The sequence below is a fragment of the Phalaenopsis equestris genome, unplaced genomic scaffold (assembly GCF_001263595.1).
Source record: "Phalaenopsis equestris unplaced genomic scaffold, ASM126359v1 Scaffold000094, whole genome shotgun sequence".
Taxonomy (NCBI): Eukaryota; Viridiplantae; Streptophyta; class Magnoliopsida; order Asparagales; family Orchidaceae; genus Phalaenopsis; species Phalaenopsis equestris.
This window is the reverse complement of record NW_018164536.1, coordinates 584,908-591,812: the sequence shown is the minus strand read 5'-3', so window position 1 is coordinate 591,812 and position 6,905 is coordinate 584,908. Positions and strand designations below refer to the sequence as shown.

The following is a 6,905-nucleotide window of genomic DNA, read 5'->3' as shown; positions in this document are numbered from 1 at the left end:
TTTTTTTTTACCATAATGCTTTGGTAGCAAAGTGTAATTTGGTGCATGAATCTGTTGGGCATCCGCTGCTTTGCTGAATGAGAATCTGTTAGTGGATGATCCTCCTTATGGGCTGGAAATGTGTGTTTGCAGCTTGGATGGTCCTCCTTATGGGCAACCGCTGCTTTGTTGAATGAGAATCTGTTAGTGGGAGTTTGAACACCTGCGTTGAACATTTCTTTAAATGCTCCATGATTGAACACATGGTAAATTTATTTCATTTCAATGTTGGTTTCAATTGTACAGGTGACTGCATTTTGGTATTCTGTATTTTGGTGTTTTTGGAGCTTTTTGGAGGAGTTGCATATTGTTATTTTATCTGCAGGTTGTTTTTATATACTGTTAGACTGTTAGTGGGAGTTTGAACACCTGTGTTTCATGCATATTCATATCCATTGAATTGTGTGGTATGTATGTAAACTTTCCCAAACATATTAGCTCAATTCTTATTGATGTTGGGGCTTTCTCTGTTCACTTCAGTTAGTAACACTTTTTCCAGCTTCCTGGAATCAATATGCAGGTGAGGGTGGCGAGATTACCACAACCCATATGCTTCTCGGTATATGGCAGAGAAGGATTCAGCAGGCCACAAAATACTTGCTTCCCTAGGCTTTGATGATGCCAAAGCCAGGGAGCTTGCAAAATATGTATGTCTCCATCCTTATACTTTGATATTTCCCTCATGATCTAAAAATTTAGGAAGATTTACGTGCATACCACTTAACTTCCATGTATTTACATATATAACACCTAAACTTCAACTTTTACATACGTAAAAAATAGTTTATTTTCGATGTGATATGAAGGATTTGTTGGTATAAATGTAAGAAGTAAAGCTTGGGTGTTAGATATGTAAATACATAGGAATTGGGTGGTATGACTGTGTAAATGCCCCACTTTCTTGAATTAATGCAGATTTTGTTGCTTTCAGGCAAACGATGAGTTTAGCTTGAGCTACAGGTAGCAAGAAAGATTTGCTCTGTATTTATTTGTTGTATCTTTAAAGTTGATGTCTTTGAACTTCATTCATTGTTCTTTTCATTCGCTACAAATTTTCCTTTCTTTCTGTATGATGGTGCAAGATTTGAATTGCTATTCTGTATTGTTGTTCGTTTAAAAAATGTCGAGTATATCTTTATTATAGTCTTTGTTTCTGATGATGAATTGATACCATGTTCAGGTATTTCAGCGAATTTGGAATTATTTTTTGTTTATGAAATATCATTATTTAGATGTATTTATTATTTTTATTTTTAAAAGAAATCCATTCGTTTAAAATTATCATATGCTCTCTAAAGTTTAAATAACATGAATAACCTTTTTATTGAATTATAAATTATCTAGGAGGTTCTTTATAGTCATGTATGTTTCTAGGTTCGTTCTTATGATTTTGATCTTATTTATGAAATTATGCTGTTGAAATCTAATATAGAAGAAGATTTGATAATTCTAAAAAAATTAGTTTGAGTGTATGAAACTTAGGGTGTGTTTGGGGCAGCTTGTGTGTTTCACGATAAACAGCTTATCTTGAAATGCAGCCCGCGGGTCGATTGCGGGGTTTCACCCGCGGCTTGCGTTTAGTGTAAACATGGAATCATATTTTCGGATAAGCGTACAAAACGCGCAATCCAAACGGTACCGCGTATTTTAAAAAACGCTCCGCACTTATAAGCTGCATCAAACGGGCCCTTAGTCTTTAAATTTAAGATAACGTTGTTTATATTCAAGAATATAAAAATGGTTTATAAATTGAGCTTAATTAATTTAATTTGATTTGATCTCACCTATTTGAAATCTGAATGAAAATAAGATAAATTTTGGATAAATTTTTAGTTATTTGAGCCAAGCTAAATTTTACTCAAATAATAATTAGATCTATGTTTCAGGTTAAATACAAAAATTACAAACTAATGAAACACTTAATTGATTAGAGTTAATCTAAAGATTACAAAAACTCATCCAGACAAAAAGAGACTAAAGAATAGTCAGACTAAAAAAAATGGGAGATTTACATACATACCACCCCAATCATATCAATTTCACATATCCAACATCTAAAAATTCATATTTACATTTTTAACACCCAAAACTTTAATCATGGAGTCTTACCTTACCTCAGGGAGACCCAATGAATGATGAGGTTTTTTGATGGAATTAAGATAGTTAGCTTGATCACATGAAATGACGTGTCAACGCACGATTAATAAACATTGCAAAGGACAGTTCCCCTAGTTAGGAAAATAGAATGGTAGCATTGAAAATGTTTCAAATGCAGCACAAGTCAGGCATTAAGCCGGATCTCTTCATCTTGCCGAATGCTCAAAGCATCTGTTCGAGACAATTTTTTGCATGCTTTACGCTTCAAACCTTCATCATAATTATATTTGGGCAACTACTTTCCGCAAAAATATTGAGTTCAGCCATTCATCACAGCAAGGGATTGGCTGTAGCTTTTGTGTTGCTGAAGTCATGTGTAGGGATGGATTGTCCTAGTGCTATGTAGTACACTATTACTTGCTCGATTCTAACCAAAAGAGTTCGAATAAGTAAAAGGCTTCATAGATTCAGTGATAGATGTTGTTGTGGGGCTTTTGGTCACTGGTTAAGGCTTGATGGACGATTGTTTCTTTTCTTAGGTGCAAAATGATTTCTAGGTTCTGATTGTCAGACTCTTTTCCTACGCTTATTGGCCAAGTTATGCAAGGCAGCTCCTTCTAATTGCTGATTATTTTATTATAGAGGGAGTGAAGTGCACATTTTCAGTCATATTGAAATTAGTGGATTGCTTTCATAGAAGCTTTGTGTATAAGTTGCTGATTTTTTTCATTTTTTTATTACAAATCGAAATCCCAATTTGATCAACTTTTAAAAAGTAGACATAGAACCAAGACAACTAGAAAGACATTGCATTTTAAATGAAAATCAAAAATAGACTTTGCCAATCAGGTAAAGCATACAATCTGCTCACTCGCACTCGTGCAGAATATAAAAAAGAAAAGGGGCATTTACATACATACAACACAATTTTCATGCATTAATTTATCCAACGCCTAAACATTCATATTTAGATGCCTACCACTCAAATCTTTAACATCTCATAAAAAATATAGCCAACATTATCTTTTTAAGAGTGAAATACACTTTTGCATGCGTAAATTTATGACACCAAGGTATTACAGTGTAAATATCAAACTTTGGATGTTACATATGTACATACATAAGAATGGGGTAGTATTTATGTAAATTTCCCAAAATAAAAAAACTCAAGCAGAATAACATCACAGATGAGCGAAGTGGAGATTCTCCAGCTGCCAGCCCAACAATAGCATGTCTTGAAAGGATGACGCTCCTACAACGAAGGTTTTTATACCTAAGAATACTTATGAACAAAATATACTAAAACAAACAAAAACTGCAGTTGAAAGCAATTTGCAACTGCCAAAACACAGCATCGCTTGGAATTCCACGGTCTCATGCATAATTAAAAGCTGAATTCCACATCCTCGAGTTTCTCGTCTAATTTACATTTAACAAAAAAAAAAATCCAATACAAAAATCAAAGAGTGTATTATTGGTATTTTCAAATTTTATCGTCGACAAGACAACTAAAAAGACATGGCATTTTAAATGCAAATCAAAAATAGACTTTGCCAATCAGGTAAAGTATACAATCTGCTCACTCGCACTCGTGCAGAATATAAAAAAGAAAAGGGGCATTTACATACATACCACACAATTTTCATGCATTAATTTATCCAACGCCTAAACATTCATATTTAGATGCCTACCACTCAAATCTTTAACATCTCATAAAAAATATAGCCAACATTATCTTTTTAAGAGTGAAATACACTTTTGCATGCGTAAATTTATGACACCAAGGTATTACAGTGTAAATATCAAACTTTGGATGTTACATACAAACATCAAAGAGTGTATTATTCGTATTTTCAAATTTTATCGTCGACGCACTTATTGCAGCCAGACAATTTCATAAATCCACCTATCATGAGACAATCCGCCTTGTCTCAAATTGGCAGCCAACAATACCACAACGAAGTACCACACATTCCAAACTTCTGAATATGTTTCATGTTAATAGATTTCAATAGTTTTGCTTTTGTAGTACATAATAGCATTAGAAACCAAATTTATACCCAAAGCTGAATCTTGTAGAACTATGTAAGGTTTATATGATAGCATTTTTAACAGCTTCCCAAATTTTGTATTAGTTGGAGCTTCAAAAAGGGCAAGACTGCACGTTTGATCTGACATTCTTTATAGCTTACATGATGTTTCTATTGGTTCATAGAAGTTTTCACCATGCTATTTGATGGATAAATTAATCAACCACCATGTGAATATCGCTCTGCTCCTATTGAAATTTGTAATGCCATACTTTTTTGTGTGGACTTTGAATCCTTTTCAAAGATGACATGATGAAGTAACTCAATGGAAAATTTAATGAGTTATGCATCCATGGGATAACCTAATCATGATCCGATGATCTAACTCCTGGGTCAATCTTGTGATCCACATTCATCAAAAGCCAGGGTCTTCATGTTATAACTTTCTAGGAAAGCTAATTGGCAGCAATGAGTTATCTTATTGAAAATATCCAGAGCAGAATAAGGTGGATCTATGCTTAGAGTACACCATTGCTATAAAGTCTTGCACCGTAATGAACAATAAGTTCAGTTGCTGGCTGTCCTCAATGATCTGACTGTTATTTTAAAGCGATTAAAGCATGTGGTTTTGTGACATATCCACAGGTTGCTCCAGATAAAAAGGCCTTGGTTAAGCTTAAACTTTGAGTAGGAGTTTGATTCACTTCAAAGATGTATACCTAGATTAGAATAAGTTGGACCTTGATATCACTTATTTTGAACTGAACTTACAAGCTTCATTCTTGTTCAATTTACTGTGTGGACTTACTTTAATGCAAAAGCCTAGTTTAATTTGTGGTCTAGTACTTTTTGTATAAAGTTCAGTTTAGTTTGTTGGCTTTTACTTGTGTGCAAAGTCTAATTCAGTTTGCAGGACTTGGTAGATTTTTGTTGGCTTAGGCTTTTGCATTTTTTTGCCTTACAAATTGACATAAGGGCATAAAAAACCTAACGAAGCTCTCGCTTTGTTTAATCCTAAGAAGGTTTCCCCAATTTTGATACTCTGTTATTATCATTATTAATAACATTCTAACTTTTCACTGTTTTGCAAAATGTTCACAAGAGGAAGAAGACTACCTGCACCTTTCCCCTTTCCGAGAGAGGAGTTTGGAAGGGTTACCGAGTTCAGATGTTTGATTCTTTGTCTCACAGGCAGATTTTCACTTTTACTAGTTTCTCAACATCTACCTCTGATTTTGATGTCTTGCAATTCAAATTATCAATTTTCGGATTTGAATGGTTGTAACATGCAAAACTTAGCCCATGAGGCAATGATAAAATGCATGTGCAACATGTTCTACTTCCTATTTCCTTCGTGGGAGTTTTTTTTTCGAAAGATTTTAAGGTAATTATTCCTTGATTTATTGCTTAAAAATAGAAAAAAAATCATAGAAAAAAAATCATATTCAATAATAACATTATTAAACATTTTATATAACATTAAATTAAAATCGTATTATCCCTTTAGATAGTGCGGTTTTTCCACTAGTACATTATACAAATGATATAAATCCTCTTCATAACTTTACAAGGCTACAACACAATGAAGTAACACCCGTTGCAAATTTTTTTGTCATATGTATTACATCTATTTTTCATCTCAACATAGTTTTTTTCATTATTGCAAAAAAATAGCACTTATAGTTCAAATGAATGTATATTTCATTCCATATAGTACAAACCACCTTAAAAAAATAGGAAAAGAAATGAAAATTTACATATATATCATACAATTCTTAAGTTATTTACATTTATAACACTTAGGTGCTAAAATTTATGCATTAAAATGTGTATTTCTCCTTTAAAATGTTAGTAATGGTGGGTATTTTTGATGTAATGTTAATGATTTGAATGTTTTGTATGTAAACATGAAAATTTAGATGTTGGATGTGTACACAGATAAGAATTGTGTGGCATCAAAGCCAGTAAACCAGAATTTTTACAGATGTATGTGCGTGTGAATAAAATATCAAAATTTAAAGATAGATTGTTACGACAATTAATTTAATTAGATTAAAACGCATAATAAGTCACTCTAAATAATAGATTTCTTTAAAGTTCAATCAAGAGGGCGAAAGGGACAATTTGCTCTAATACAAGACGAGGATCTGTCTCTAATGTTTGAGCTAACAGAGATACCTTATCTGGCTAGAAAGAAAATAAATCAAAGTTCTGCATATTGAAAAAAATGTAAATCCATGTATTGAAGTATTCATCAAATAATCAATCCAATCCAATTTGCAATTATGTGATTGGCTTTATGATACAAATGCTAGTAACAGCCTAAATCAAGGTAGCACCTCCTTAAGGGTAATAGCATCCTGACAATTTCTAGTAGGGCACATTTGGCTCTCTTCGAATTAGAAAACATGGAAAGTTGTGAAATTCATGGATCATCATTTGGTTGGTTGTAGGAAAAATCAAAATTGATTTTAAGCTCTACAAACCTCATTCTCCTCAAATGTAATAATTCAAGAATAAAATGAGTGCAAATAAAATAATAAGTCTAAAATTATGTTTATGATCTACAATAAATAAAAAAAGTCCAAAGATATATGCAGATGAATGCTGGAAATCCACCATTCAGAACTCATGAGGGCACTACTAGCAGGTATTGTTGGAGGTAGGGGTGTGAACGAACCGAACACGAACGAACAAAGCTTGTGTTCGTGTTCGGTTCGTTTAAAATTTAGTTTGTTT

General features: G+C 32.9%; 1 long non-coding RNA gene across 1 annotated transcript; it reads left to right on the top strand.

The window, feature by feature from the left end:
• Nucleotides 1–77: 77 nt before the first annotated feature.
• Nucleotides 78–1,182, top strand: LOC110020370. The gene is made up of 2 exons (XR_002293519.1): nt 78–686; nt 971–1,182. It is a non-coding gene; the product is annotated as an uncharacterized LOC110020370 (long non-coding RNA).
• Nucleotides 1,183–6,905: the final 5,723 nt, after the last annotated feature.